This window comes from Phocoena phocoena, chromosome 2, assembly GCF_963924675.1.
Source record: "Phocoena phocoena chromosome 2, mPhoPho1.1, whole genome shotgun sequence".
NCBI classification, from domain to species: Eukaryota; Metazoa; Chordata; class Mammalia; order Artiodactyla; family Phocoenidae; genus Phocoena; species Phocoena phocoena.
This window is the reverse complement of record NC_089220.1, coordinates 125107555-125124204: the sequence shown is the minus strand read 5'-3', so window position 1 is coordinate 125124204 and position 16650 is coordinate 125107555. Positions and strand designations below refer to the sequence as shown.

Genomic DNA, 16650 nt, shown 5'->3' with positions numbered 1-16650 from the left:
TACCATAGAAACTTCTATTCAATCCCCATGAGTGGGGGAAGCAAGAGGTAGTGAAAGGGGTGAATATGTTGGCAGCATTGGGTGGGGCAGTTGGAACAACTGCCAGTGCATGCAGCCTGCTCGGCCAGTGGGGGAGCTGGATGGGCCACAGCGGGTGTTTAAGCTCTGGAATAATATGTCCCCACTCTCGTTTCCCCCCCCCCTTCCCCTTGTAGAACAGGTTCTCCCTTGGGTTTCCTTTCAGACCGTTGTACCATAAGGTGGCAGTCCTCTGACTCCTTCTTCCTGATGCAATAGCATAAATGCTTCTACATATGGAATCTCACCTCTTTTCCCTGCTCTTTTGCAAAACACTTCTAGCTGTGAGATCGTATGATAATTGAGTGAGCCATTCAGGGGCCCATCATTCTTCTGATCCTAACATATATTGGGTCCACACCCTATTATGATAGTATATCAGGTCTTTCTTAGTCACAGGCTCATAGCTATGTTTTGCCCATTTATCTAATATATGCCCCAAAGGGCTATCCTTCAGGATAGGTGGAGTATTTCCCTTTTTGATAAGTTTAACACCAAAACATGAAAGACGCAGACAAATTCCAACACAAAAAGCACAAACAAATTCTAGCATCAATGCACACAAAACCAAAAGCAAACCAAGACCAAAACCGACGAACTAGTTCCCAATGAACCAGTTCCCAAAATCAGGTAGAATCCAACAACAATTCCCCTCTCCAACAGGGTACCCTGACCAAACTGGCTTGTCCCGTAAAGGAAAAGCCCAAATTGAGGGGGGAATGTGTTCCCAGTGTGCATGCCAGAGCGACTTACCGTCCAAAATCAAACTGAGTCCAGCGACTCCTAGAAGTTTGTTGGTTCCTTGCTTCAACTGCCAAGCGCTGAGGTAGCTGGTGTCGCTTCAGGGTACTTTGAAGTGAAGATCCTCAGGACAAATGGACCTGGCAGCTGCTAGGGTCTTGCCCCAATATTCCTTGTCTGGGGCCAGCTAGCCATGAGCCACAAGGCTCCTGACTGGCTAAGCCAAATTTGTTGCCGAGTCCAAGCTTGCTCTGCTTGCCGCACGACAGGCCAGTAAATCAGAGACAAGGTGTTGAGGCAAAGAAGACGACTTTATTCAGAAAGCCAGCAGTCTGAGAGATGGAAGGCTAGGGCCCCCAAAAACCATCTTATCAGGGTCTGGATGCCAGTTTCTTTTATAGAATCAGAGAGGGAGAGGCAGTGGGGAAGTAAAGTAAAAAGGGCCATCAGTCTTGCAAAACATCTCCTGGAAGGACCAGCCCCAGTGAGGGGATGTGTTAATTTCTTCTTTCTGGCAGCCATTCACAGGTGGGCAGGGTCAGATTGTCTCCCTGTGAGCTGAAGAGAGGCACTTTAGTTTAACATTCTGCCAGAAGCAGCAGGGTTCCCTGAGGCACGCCATTACGCATGATTATAATAACAAAAGCAACTAAAAGCAAAGGTTAAAGTCAAAGAAACAGATCCAACATGGAGTCCAATTTAGCTCTTCCCTGTTACAATACCAAAAAAAGAAGTTATTTACAGCGTGTAAATTGTAGCTGTAATTTAAAAGATACGTATAATTTATGAGCACTTTTAAAGACAAGTATTATATAAACCGGTATTGGCTTCTTCTAGTAAGTGTAGAATATTAGCTTGTAAAACATTTTTTTGAGCGGCGATGGCGGCGGCGGCGGCAGCAGCTGCAGGGTCTGCGGGCGGTCGGGGCTCCGGCCGGGGCGGCGGCACTATCTTGTGCCCGGGGCCCGTGGGGAGGCCGGGGAGGGGGCCCCGGGGGCGCAGGAACATCTTGGAGTCTGAGGAACTGGAGCCTGAGGAGCTGCTGCTAGAGCCCGAGCCTGAAGAGGAGCCGCCCGGCCCCGTGCCCCCCGCCCCGGGAGCTCCGGGCCCTGGGCCTGGCTCCGGAGCCCCTGGCAGCCAGGAGGAGGAGGAGGAGCCGGGACTGGTTGAGGGTGACCCGGGGGACGGCACCACTGAGGACCTGGAGCTGGAAGCGATCAAAGCTCGAGTCAGGGAGAGGGAGGAAGAAGCTGAGAAGCTAAAGGAGCTACAGAACGAGGTAGAGAAGAAGATGAATATGAGTCCAGCTCCAGGCAATGCTGGCCCAGTGATCATGTCCATTGAGGAGAAGATGGAGGCTGATGCCCGTTCCATCTATGTTGGCAATGTGGACTATGGTGCAACAGCAGAAGAGCTGGAAGCACACTTTAATGGCTGTGGTTCAGTCAACCGTGTTACTATACTATGTGACTAATTTAGTGGCCATCCCAAAGGGTTTGCATATATAGAGTTCTCAGACAAAGAGTCAGTGAGGACTTCCTTGGCCTTAGATGAGTCCTTACTTAGAGGAAGACAAATCAAGGTGATCCCAAAACGAACCAACAGACCAGGCATCAGCACAACAGATTGGAGGTTTCCCGCGAGCCCGAAACTGTGCCCAGACCACCAACTACAACAGCTCCTGCTCTCGATTCTACAGTGGTTTTAACAGCAGGCCCCAGGGTCGTGTCTACAGGGGCCAGGCTAGAGGGACATCATGGTATTCCCCCCACTAAAAACAGTGTGTATTAGGACAAGAGAGAGGAAAAAAAGAGGAAAGAAGGAGAAAAAAAAGAATTAAAAGAAAAGAAAAAACAGAAGATGACCTTGATGGAAAAAAATATTTTTAAAAAAAGATATACTGTGGAAGGGGGGAGAATCCCATAACTAACTGCTGCGGAGGGACCTGCTTTGGGGAGTAAGGGAAGGCCCAGGGAGTGGGGCAGGGGGCTGCTCATTCGCTCTGGGGATTCGCCATGGACACATCTCAACCGCGCAAGCTGCTCCCCCTGTTTCCCTGTCCCCCTTTGCCCCCTTGTGGGCTGCTCAAGGGTAGATGGGCATGGGTGGTAGGAGGGTATTTTTTACCCAGGGCTTTGCAAGGACACCAAACTCTTCTGCTTGTTACCTTCCCTCCATCTTCTCCCTAGCTTTCACAGTCCCCTCCTGCCTGTTCCTGTCCTGCCAGGTCTACCACCCACCCCACCCTTCTTTTCTGGCTCCCTGCCCCTCCAGATTGCCTGGTGATCTATTTTGTTTCCTTTTGTGTTTCTTTTTCTGTTTTGAGTGTCTTTCTTTGCAGGTTTCTGTAGCTGGAAGATCTCTGATCTGCTCCCAGCAGCTCCAGTGTAAATTCCCCTTTCCCCTGGGGAAATGCACTACCTTGTTTCGGGGGATTTGGGGGTGTTTTTTGTTTTTCAGTTTTTTGTTTTGTTTTCCTTTACCTTTTTTTTCCCTTTTATTTGGAGGGAATGGGAGGAAGTGGGGACAGGGAGGTGGGAGGTGGATTTTGTTTATTTTTTTAGCTCATTTCCAGGGAGTGGGAGTTTTTTATTTAATATGTGTCATGAATAAAGTTGTTTTTGAAAATAAAAAATAATAATAATAAAAAACATTTTTTAAATCTGTGTAAGAGGAAAACACAAACTCAGGAAAAGTCATCTTGAAAGGAGATGACTATTGCCCTTGATGACCACAGCTAGGAACAGGGTCTGCCGTGAGTGGTGGGCAGATCCAAGGGGAGAGGGGCCTGCACCCTCACCCTTCTGCCTGGAAAGGAACCTCAAGTTGTCCTTTCTGGAAGATGTGAACAAGATGTGTTTCTCATGATACTAGCAGAGCAGATCATCATAGCCTGTGGGTGGGACAAATGGCAGTTAAAGAATGCCTCACTTTGGGAGGTAGACTACAAAAAACACAAAGCTTCATGAAAAGCTTGAGCTTGAAATGTCCTACAGATTCAGTGAGCAAAGGCTTCATGAAGCTTGTGCAGACACCTTGGGAGGAGCTGCCAGAAGCCCTGCCCAAGGGAATTATCCACAGCCCAGGTCCTCCATTATCAGCATCTGAGATCTTTTCTCACTGGGGTCTCAAAATAGCATCCTGTGATGTGATTTATAATAAGAAATGTGTATTTAATCTTTGTCTCAGTTTCTGGCACAGAGTTCCTAAAACCCTTGGAATTTCCTATGTGCTAAGAGGGATAAAGGTGTGTTTTTTTATGTTAATGAGTGACTTTTGGATGCACCTAAGGGTAGGGGCTGGTTGCCAGGAGAACCAACCATGTGATCCATGTGATTAGAGAGTTGGAATTTTCAGTCCCACCTCCTGACCTACAGGGAGGGGAGAAGGGCTACAGTTTGAATCAATCAGGAATGGCCCATGATTTAATCAATCATACCTTTGTAATGAAGTCTCCATAAAAACCCAAAAGGACAGAGTTGAAGAGCTTCTGGGTTGGTGAACATATGGAAGTTTGGGGAGGGTGGGTGCACCCAGAGAGGACATGGAAGCTCCACACTCTTTCCCTGTGCCTTGCCCTATACATCAAGAACCTGGCTGTTCTTGAGTTACATACTTTTATAATAAACTGATAATCTAGTAAGTAATATGCTTCTCTGAGTTTTGTGAGCCACTCTAGCAAATCAGTTGAACCCAAGGTGGGGCTCATTGGAACCTCCAATATACAGCCAGTCGGTTAAAAGCGCAGATGATGACCTGGACTTGCACTTGGCATCTGAAATGTGTGTCAGGGGCAAGGGGATGGCAGTCTTTTAGGAATCTGATGCTATCTCTTGGTAGATAGTGTCAGATTTGAATTGAATTGTAAGACCTCCAGCTGGTGTCAGAGAATTACTTGGTGGTGTAAGGAAACCCCCTTCTCCCATATTAGAGTGCAGAACTCATACGTTGCAACCCTAGAAAGGCTCAGAAACCATAGGAAGAACTATGAATATGAATAAGAAGAAGGTTAGTGCAGAACAAGGAAGAAAAAGGTGAATCTAAGGTAGTAGGTAGCATTTGGATCACAGTTTTATAGTGAGTACAGCACTCGACTGTTTCTTAGCATGTTCAAAGCACTGAAGGTGGTCTGTATTTTAGGCTTCGATTTCAATTGTTTATAAGTAGGATTCAATAAAATTTAAATAATGTTTAATTGGGGAAAATTGCCAATACTCAGGTGTTATGTGTTAGATATATAAGAAATGTATTAATATTTAGAGATGGGTTATTTTTTCATGTTTAATAGATTCATGAGCCAGATAACTTGGGCATCAACAATGTACAGACAGTAACATGTGAGCCCAACAGCATGCACATAGCTGGCTCCCAGACTCACACCCAGGAAATGCTCACAATCCCAGAGTTAACTGAAGGCAGAGGGATGGCCATGGAGATGCTTTGGTTTTGCTGTCTTAAAATGCTGGAAATCCCCCATTTCTCTGACCTAAGGGCCAGAAAGATCCAGAGTATGACAACATCATTTCCAAACCACCCCACTCCAGGATAGACACCCCCACCTTCCCTGCACCCACAAAGGACCCAGAAGAAGTGAGTAGTGGGAAGAAAGATCAGCACAGGTGCCTTGCTGGGCACACCTGTGTGATTCTGCAAAGGCAAACCTTCAAGGGGTGACACAGAGCTGCAATTTGGGAGGTCAGGGATGGCCTGACACCATCCCATGGGCCATGCACCTCTAGGACTTCCCTTCCCCACCCTGGGGACTGCAAAAAGAGACCCAGATGGGAGCCCATGGTCTGCATCATGGCCCACTGTAGGTAGAGTTTTTATATGTGTCCTTATCACCTTAAGATAGGTTGTTATAAGATGTTTTCTGTAAGCCTCCTGGTAACTACAAAGAATAAACCTGTAGTAGATAACACAAAGGTTAAAGAGAAAGAAATCCAAGCATAACACTGCAAAAAAAAAAATCACCAAATCACAAAGAAAGACAGTAAGAGAGGAAGAAAAGAATGAGGGCTTCCCTGGTGGTGCAGTGGTTGAGAGTCCACCTGCCAATGCAGGGGACACGAGTTTGTGCCCCGGTCCAGGAGGATCCCACATGCCACGGAGCGGCTGGGCCCGTGAGCCATGGCCGCTGGGCCTGCGCGTCCAGAGCCTGTGCTCTGCAACAGGAGAGACCACAACAGTGAGAGGCCCATGTATCGCAAAAAAAAAAAAAAAAAAAAGAATGAAAGAACGACAAAAAAGCTAGAAAATAATGGAAAAGATGGCAATAGTCCTTACCTATCAATAATTACTTTAAATAGAAATATAATATTTTATAAGAACTTATATAAGTTCTTATAAATATTATATATATTATATATAATATTCTTATAAATATTATAAATATTTATATATATTCTTATAAATATTATATAATTATAATATATAAGAAATATAATATTTTATAAGAATATTTTATAAGTACAACCTTTAAAATTGTGAATCACTATATTGTACACCTGTAACTTATATAATATTGTACATCAACTATACTTTAAATATATGATTATAGATATATTATATATATATATATAATTCTCCAATCAAAAAAACAATGAGTGGCTGAATAAATAAAAAATAAGACCCAACTATATGCTCTTACAAGAGACTCACTTCAGCTTTAAAGCACACATATGCTGAAAGTGAAGGGATGGAAAAAGGTATTCTAGGCAATAGAAACCAAAAAAGAACAGGGGTAGCTATACTTACTTATAGCAGACAAAACAGACTTTAAGACAAAGACTGTAACAAAAGACAAATAAGATCAGTATACAGTGACAAAGGGGTGAATTCATTAAGAGGATATAACAATTGGAAATATACATGAACCCAACATCAGAGCACCAAAATATATAAAGCAAATATTAACAGATCTGAAAGGAGAAGTAGACAGAAATACAATAATAGTAGGGGACTCCAATACCCCATTGCAACAATGGGTAAAACACCCAGACAGAAAATCATTAAAGAAACATTGGACTTGAACTACACTTTAGATCTGCCTAACAAACAAATACAAAACATTCCATCCAACAGCAGCAAAGTACACATTCTTAAGTGCACATGAAATATTCTCCAGGGTAGATCATATGTTAGGTCACAAAACAAGTCATAACAAATTTAAAAGATTGAAATTAAAGTATTTTTTATAACCACAATAGTAAGAAATTAGACATCAATAAGATAAGGAAACCTGGAAAATTCACAGATATGTGAAAATTCAACAACACATGCCTGAGCAACCACTGGTCAAAGAAGAAATCAAAAGAGAAATTTTAAAAATATCTTGAAACAAACAAAAAATGGAAACACAACATATCAAAACTTATGGGATGCAATGCAGCTCTAAGGGGGAAGTTTATAGTGATAAACACCTACATTAAGAAAAAGAAATATCTCAAATAATTTAACTTTACACCTCAAGGAACTAGAATAAAAAGAATATAGTAAGACCAAAGTTAGCATAAAGAACAAAGGTCAGAGCAGAAGTAAACAATGGACTAGAAAAACCATAGAAAAATCAAAAGTGAGCTTGCTTTTTGAAAAAATAAACAATATTGACAAACACTTAGCTATACTAAGGAAAAAAACAGAAGACTCAAATAAATAAATCAGAAATGAATGAGGAGACATTACAACTGATACCACTGAAATACAAAGGATCATGAGAGACTAGTATGAACAATTATACCCCCAACAAATTGGATAACCTAGGAGAAATAGGTAAATTCCTAGAGACATGCAATCTACCAAGACTGAATCATGAAGAAATAGAAAATCTGAACAGACAATAAAAAGTAAGAAGATTGAATCAGTATTCAAAAATCTCCCAACAAAGAAAAGTCCAGGACCAAGTGGCTTCACTGGTGAATTCTCCCAAAGATTTAATGAATTAATACCAATCCTTCTCAAACTTTTCCCAAAAATTGAAAAGGAAAGAACACTTCCAGACTCATTTTACAAGGTCAGCATTACCCTGATACTGAAGGCAGATAAGGACACTGCAAGAAAAGAAAATTATAGGCCAATATCTCTGAACATAGATGTAAAAATCCTCAACAAAATACTGGCAAACCAAATTCAACCGAATTCAAAAGATCATATACCATGATTAAATGGGATTTATCCCTGGGTTGCAAGGATGGTCCAACATATGCAAATCAATGTGATATACTACATTAACAGAATGAAGGATAAATATCATATAGTAATCTCAATAGATGCAGGAAAATCATGTGACAAAATTCAACAACATTTCATGATTAAAAAAAAAAGCTGTCAACATAATAAAAGTTATATATGACAAGCCCACAGCTAACATCATACTCAACAAGACAAGGATATTACTATCACCACTACTATTCAACATAGTACTGGAAGTCCTATCAAGAGCAATTAGGCAAGAAAAAGAAATTAGAGGCATCCAAATAGGAAAGGAAGAAGTAAGATGGCCTCTGTTTGCAACGAACATGATTATATATATATAGAAAACACTAAAGATTACACACACACACACAAACACACACACACACACACAAAACTGCTAAAACTAATAAACAAGTTCATTTAAGTTTCAGGATACAAAATCAACATACAAAAGTTAGTTGTGTTTCTATACACCAAAAACAAACTATCTAAAAATGAAATTAAGAAAATATTTCCATATTCAATAGCATTTAAAAGAGTAAAATACTTAAAAATAAATTTAACCAAAGAGATGAAAGATCTGTACACTGAAAACTATAGAACATTGATTAAAGAAACTGAAAAAGACAGGAATAAATAGAAAGATATCCAATATTCCTGGATTGGAATAATTAATATTGTTAAAGTATTCATAGCAATCTACAGATTCAATGCAACCCCTATCAAAATTCCAGTGGTGTATTCCACAGAAAGAGAAAAAAAATCCTGATTTTATATGGAACCACAAGATCCCAAATAGCTAAAGAAATCTCAAGCAAGAAGAACAAAGCTGGAGGCATTACACTTCCTGATATCAAACTATATTAAAAATATGTAGAAATCAAAACAGTATGATTCCAGAAAAAAAAAAACAAAACAAAACCAGACAGACTTGTGGGACAGAATTGAGAGCCCAGAAATAAACTCATTCATATATGATGATCAACTAATCTTTGACAAAATCACCAAGAATATACAATGGGCAAGGATTGTCTCTTCAATAAATGATCTTGGGAAAATCAAATATCCGTATGCAAAAGAATAAAATTGGCCCCTTGTTTTACACTGGACACAAAAATCAACTCAAAGTGGATTTAGGACTTAAATGTTAGCCCTGAAATTATAAAACTCCTAGAAGAAAACTCGTTGTTGACATTGGTCTTGGTGATGAATTTTTGGATTTGATACCAAAAGCACAGTCAACAAAAGCAAAAATAAACAACTACTACTACCACTACAGACAATAGCCACCAGGTATATGAAAAGATGCTCAACATCACTAATCACAAGGAAATGCGAATCAAAACCACAATGAGATATCACCTCACACCTCTTAGAATGGTTTTATTATAAAAAGTCAAGAGATAACAAGTGTTGGTGTGAATGTGGATAACAGAAACATATACTGTTGGTGGGAATGTAAATTGGTACAGCTGTTATGGAAAACAGTATGGAGTTTCCTCAAAAAAGAATTTAAAAGAGAACTACTATATAATCCAGCAATCCCACTTCTGGGTATATATCCAAAGAAAATAAAATCGATATCTTGAAGAGATATCTGCACCACCATGTTCACTGCAGCATCATTTCTAGTAGCCTAGATATGAAAATAACCTAAGTGTCTATCAACAGATGAATGGATAAAAAACAAATGGTATATATATACAAAGGGATATTATTCAGCTTTTAGAAAAAGAAGGAAATCCTTCATTTGCAACATTAGAGGTTGCAACGCTGGAGGACATTATGCTAAATGAAATAAGCCAGAGGCAAGGGTGGACTCAAGATGGTGGAGTAGGAGGACATGGAGTTCACATCTCCTCACAACTAGGGTACCTAACAGGCACTGGTGGGGGACCCCAAACACCTAAGGGGACAGGAGGAACCCCCAAGCTACCAGACCAGGGGTTGGGCCTGAACTCCTGTGGTGGGAGCACTGAGTCCAAACCACTGGACTAACAGAGAACCTCAGACCCCAAGGAATATTCATCAGAGTGAGGTCTCCCAGAGGTCCTCATCTCAGCACCAAGACCCAGCTCTACCCAACTGCCTGCAAACTCCAGTGCTGTAAGCCTCAGGCCAAACAACCAGTCAGACAGGAACACAGCCCCACACATCAAAAAATGAAACAACAAAAAAATATGTTACAGATGAAGGAACAAGGTAAAAACTTACCAAGACCAAATAAATGAACAGGAAATAGGCATCCTACCTGAAAAAGAATTCAGAGTAATGATAGTAAAGATGATCCAAAATCTCAGAAATAGAATGGAGGCATGGATCAAGAAAATACAAGAAATGTTTAGTAAAGACCTAGAAGAACGAACAGTGATGAACAACACAATAACTGAAATGAAACATACACTAGACGGAATCAATAATAGAATAACTGAGGTAGAAGAATGAATAAGTGAGCTGGAAGATAGAAGGGTGGAAATAACTGCCGAGGAACAGAATAAAGAAAAAAAGAATGCAAAGAATTGAGGACAGTCTCAGAGACTTCTGGGACAACATTAAATGCACAACATTCGAATTATAGGGGTCCCAGAAGAAGAAAAGAAAGAAAAAGGGTATGAGAAAATATTTGAAGAGATTGTAGTCAAAAACTTCCCTAACATGAGAAAGGAAATAGCCACCCAAGTCCAGGAAGCACAGAGAGTCCCATACTGGATAAACCCTAGGAGAAACACACCAAGACACATATTATTAAAACTAACAAAAATTAATTTCAAAGAAAAAATATTAAAAGCAGCAAGGGAGACTTCTTTGGTGGTGCAGTGGTTAAGAGTCCGCCTGCCAATGCAGGGGACACAGGTTCGATCCCTGGCCCATGCAAGTCCCACATGCCGCAGAGCAACTAAGCCCCTGCACCACAACAACTGAGCCTGTGTTCTAGAGCCTGTGAGCCACAATTACGGAGCCCACATGCCACAACTACTGAAGCCCACGTGCCTAGAGCCCACGCTCCACAACAAGAGAAGCCACCCCAGTGAGAAGCCTGCACACTGCAACGAAGAACAGCCCCTGCTCACCGCAACTAGAGAAAGCCCACGCCCAGCAATGAAGACCCAACACAACCAAAAAAAAATAAAAATCATTAACCTCTGAAAAGTAAAAATAAAAGCAGCAAGAGAAAAAAATATTCAAGGGAATCCCCCTAAGGTTATCAGCAGATTTTTCAGCAGAAACTTTGCAGACCAGAAGAGAGTGGCAGGATATATTTAAAGTATTGAAAAGGAAAACCTACAACCAAGATTACTCTACCCAGCAAGGATCTCATTCAGATTTGGCAGAGAAATCAAAAGTTTCACAGACAAGCAAAAGCTAAGAGAATTCAGCACCACCAAACCAGCTTTACAACAACTGCTAAACACAAAAGAAGAAAAAGACCCACAAAAACAAACCCCAAACAATTAACAAAATGGTAATAGGAACATACATATTGGTGATTACCTTGAATGTAAATGGATTAAATGCTCCAGTGGACTGGTGGAATGGATACAAAAACAAGACCCATATATATGCTGTCTACAAGAGACCCACTTCAGATTTAGGGACACATACAGGCTGAAAGTGAGGGGATGGAAAAAGATACTCCATGAAAATGGAAATCAAAAGAAAGCTGGAGTAGCAATACTCATATCAGATAAAATAGACTTTAAAATAAAGACTGTTACAAGAGGTAAGGAAGGGCACTACATAATGATCAAGAGATCAATCCAAGAAGAAGATATAACAAGTATAAATATTTATGCACCCAACATAGGAGCACCTTAATACATAAGGCAAATGCTAACAGCCATAAAAGGGGAATTCAACAGTAACACAATATTAGTGGGGGGTGTTAACAACCCACTTACACCAATGGACAGATCATCCAGACAGAAAATAAATAAGAAAATACAAGTTTTAAATGACACAATAGACCAGATAGATTTAATTGATATTTATAGGACATTTCACCCAAAGTGGCAGGATACACTTTCTTCTCAAGTGCACATGGAACATTCTCCAGGATAGATCACATCTAGCATCATGAATCAAGCCTTAGAAAACTTAAGAAAATTGAAATCATATCAAGCATCTTTTCTGACCACAACTCTGAGATTAGAAATCAATTACAAAAATAAAAAAACTGTAAAAAACACAAACACATGGAGGTTAAACAGTGTGTTGCTAAATAACCAAGAGATCACTGAGCAAATCAAAGAGGAAATTTAAAAATCCATAGAAACAAATGACAATAAAAACACGATGACCCAAAACCTATGGGATGCAGCAAAAGCAGTTCTAAGATTAAAAGCAATTCAATCTCACCTCAAGAAACAAAAAAATCTCAGGTAAACATCTCACCATATACCTAAACCAACTAGAGAAAGAAAACCCAAAGTTAGCAGAAGGAAAGAAATCATAAATATCAGAGCAGAAATAAATGAAATAGAAATGAAAACAATAGCAAAAATCAATAAAACTAAAAGTTGGTTCTTTGAGAAGATAAACAAAATTGATAAACATTTAGCCAGACTCAAGAAAAAAAGGGAGAGGACTCAAATCAATAAAACTAGAAATGAAAAAGGAGAAATTATAACTGACACTGCAGAAATACAAAGGATCATAAAAGACTACTACAAGCAACTACATGCCAGTAGAATGGACAACCTGGAAGAAATGGACAAATTCTTGGAAAGGTACAACCTTCCAAGTCTGAACAAGTAAGAATTAGAAAATATAAACAGACGAATCACAAGTAATGAATTTCAAACTGTAATTAAAAACCTTCCAACAACAAAAGTCCAGGACCAAATGGCTTCACAGGCGAATTCTATCAAACATTTAGAGAAGAGCTAACACCTGTCCTTCTCAAACTTTTCCAAAAAATTGCAGAGGGAGGCCACCATCACCCTGATACCAAAACCACACACAAATAACACAAAAAAGAAAATTACAGACCAATATCACTGATGAACGTAGAGGCAAATATCCTCAACAAAATATTAGCAAACAGAATCCAACAACACATTAAAAGGATCATACACCATAATCAAGTGAGATTTATCCCAGGAATGCAAAGATTCTTCAATATACACAAATCAATCAATGTGATACACCATATTAATAGATTAAAGAATAAAAACCATATGACCAGATCGATTGAAGCAGAAAAAGCTTTTGACAAAATTCAACACCATTTACAATAAAAACTCTCCAGAAAGTGGGCATAGAGGGACCCTACCTCAACATAATAAAGGCCATATATGGCAAACCCACAGCCAACATCATTCTCAATGGTGAAAAACTGAAAGCATTTCCTCTAAGATCAGGAACAAGACAAGGATGTCCACTCTCGCCACTCTTGTTCAACATAGTTTTGGAAGTCCTAGACACAGCAATCAGAGAAGAAAAAGAAATGAAAGGAATCCAAATCAGAAAAGAAGTAAAACTGTCACTGTTTGCAGATGACATGATACTATACATAGAAAAGAAGATGCCACCCGAAAACTACTAGAGCTAATCAATGAATTTGGTAAAGTTGCAGGATACAAAATTAATGCACAGAAAACTCTCACATTCTTATACACTAACAACGAAAGATCAGAAATAGGAATTAATGAAACAATCCCATTTACTATTGCAACAAAAAAATAAAATATCTAGGAATAAACCTACCTAAGGAGGCAAAAGACCTGTACTCACAAAACTTTAAAACACTGTTGAAAAAAATCAAAGATGACACAAACAGATGGAGAAGTATACCATGTTCTTGGATTGGAAGAATCAACATTGTGAAAATGACTCTACTACCCAAAGCAATCTACAGATTCAGTGCAATCACTATCAAATTACCAATGGCATTCTTCACAGAATTAGAACAAAAATTTTACAATTTGTATGGAAACAGAAAAGACCCTGACTAGCCAAAGCAATCTTGAGAAAGAAAAATGGAGCTGGAGGAATCAGGCTCCCTGACTTCAGACTATACTACAAAGCTCAGTAATCAAGATAGTATGATACTGGCACAAAGACAGAAATATAGATCAGTGGAACAGAATAGAAATCCCACAGATAAACCCACACACCTATGGTCACCTAATCTATGACAAAAGAAGCAAAAATATACTTGGAGAAAAGACAGCCTCTTCAATAAGCAGTGCTGGAAAAACTGGACAGCTACATGTAAAAGAATGAAATTAGAACACTCCCAAACACCATACACAAAAATAAACTCGAAATGGATTAAAGACCTAAATGTAAGTCTGGACACTATAAAACTCTTAGAGGAAACATAGGCAGAACACTCTTTGACATAAACCACAGCAAGATCTTTTTTGACCCACCACCCAGAGTAATGAAAATAAAACCAAAAATAAACAAACGGGACCTAATTAAAAGCTTTTTGCACAGCAAAGGAAACCATAAACAAGACAAAAAGACAACGCTCAGAATGGGAGAAAATATTTGCAAATGAAGCAACAGACAAATGATTAATCTGCAAAATATACAAACAGCTCATGGAACTGAATATCAAAAAAACAAACAACCCAATCCAAAAATGGGTGGAAGACCTAAATAGACATTTCTCCAAAGAAGACATACAGGTGACCAAGAGGCACATTAAAAGATGTTCAACATCAGTAATTATTAGAGAAATGCAAATCAAAACTACAATGAGGTATCACCTCACACCAGTCTGAATGGCCATCATCAAAAAATCTACAAACAATAAATGCAGGAGAAGATGTGAAGAAAAGGGAACACTCTTGCACTGTTGGTGGGAATGTAAGTTGATACAGCCACTGTAGAGAACAGTATGGAGGTTCCTTAAAAAACTAAAAATAGAACTACCATATGACCCAGCAATCCCACTACTGGGCATATACCCAGAGAAAACCATAATTCAAAAAGACACATGTGGGCTTCCGTGGTGGCGCAGTGGTTGAGAGTCCGCCTGCCGATGCAGGGGACACGGGTTCGTGCCCCGGTCCGGGAAGATCCCACATGCTGCGGAGCAGCTGGGCCCGTGAGCCATGGCCGCTGAGCCTGCGCGTCCGGAGCCTGTGCTCCACAACGGGAGAGGCCACAGCAGTGAGAGGCCCGCGGACCGCAAAAAATAAATAAATAAAAAATAATGTATTGTGTACTTGAAATTTGCTAAGAGATCTTAAGTGTTCTCACCACACCAAAAATAGTGGTAACTATATGAGGTAATGGCTATGTTAATTAGCTTGTGTTAATCATTTCATAATATACACATGTATCCAAACATCATGTTGTACACCTAAATATGTACAATTTTTATTTGTCAATCCCACTTCAGTAAAGCTGGGAAGAAAAATAACGTGGGTGTGGCAGGGCATGTTTCAAATCCAGGAGGTGCTTCTCCGAGTGCCCTGGAGAGCCTTGTCTTGCATCTGACCTTCAAGCACACACAGGTCCCTTAATGAGAATCCTAAACAACTCTGCACAGTGGCCTGGTTTCCACTGCACAGGGACACAGGGACCAGGAGCTAGCTTCTCACTTCCTCTGTGCTACACAGAACAAGGTGTCATCTTTCCCACCCACCTAGAACAGACCCTCATCTTCAAGTCCAGGGCTGTTGTGAGACTGGGGAAGGAGGGAGCAGGGAGAAGGGGGCAAGAGGAGAGTGGAAGCTTCTGCAGGTGATGTAGATGTAGCAGAAGGAACTAGAAAAGACCTCCACCTCTGAAATAGCTGGGTCAGGTCACTGAAGCTTCAAACCAACTGCAGCTGGAAAAGTGAAAATAAATTAGCCTTTAATCTGAATTGTATTTATAACAATGGCTTAAATTTGATCCAACGTACACTACGTGTTTGCTGCCTTCAGTGGAGCCTGGAGAGCAGAGAATGGGCTCAAACTCAGCCTACTCCTCAGTGAGGGTGACGTTCCTCTCCAGGAGACTGTTGGGTGGGAACCCAGGGCCTTTGCCATCTCAAGAGCCAGGGGCTGGACCCCTTCCAGCAGCCAGTCTGCCCATCCCCCAACCTCCTGCCCTTTAAGCTTAGAACTAGCAATTTCCTTTTCATTCACTTTCATTTTCAGGGATTGGAACTGAGAGAACATTGAACTAGTGCAATGTGGTGAGCAGCAGCTGGGGCAAGAGTCAGAAAACCAGCTGGGCCTTCCTTCCTTCTACCACCTTATGGCAGGGTGGCCCCCACAGCCCCTCTCCTGGGACCTCCAACCACTCCATCCTGCCCACCTCCCCGGTACTAACAAAGAACCCATGGCATGTGCTCAGTAAAACACTGAGCCCAGCATGAGGAGGCTAGAGGGGTCCTTAGGACAGAAAGACCACCCCCTGAGCACAGGGCAGGGGTCGCCAAGAACAGGGTCTCTGCCTGGCCCTAAGGTCAGCCTCTCTAAACCCCAAAAGCCAATGCCCAGGGCTTTCGTCCCAAACCTCCTTTCAGGGTTGCTGAGGACTAAGGGAGTCTCTGTTCCCCAGTGTGGTGGCTATGGTGGGTCTGGAGATGCAGGGAGACCCAGATTCAAATCCCGCTTCTGCTGACTGCCCTGAAGGCCCAGGGTGGGCTTCTCAGGCTCTTAGGTCCTGCGTCCTCCTTCACAGAGGGCAGTG

The 16650-nt window shown here is 40.9% G+C and overlaps 1 pseudogene; it reads left to right on the top strand.

Annotated features, from left to right (window-relative positions):
• Positions 1 to 1699: 1699 nt before the first annotated feature.
• On the top strand, positions 1700 to 2594 carry LOC136118509 (polyadenylate-binding protein 2 pseudogene; annotated as a pseudogene).
• Positions 2595 to 16650: the final 14056 nt, after the last annotated feature.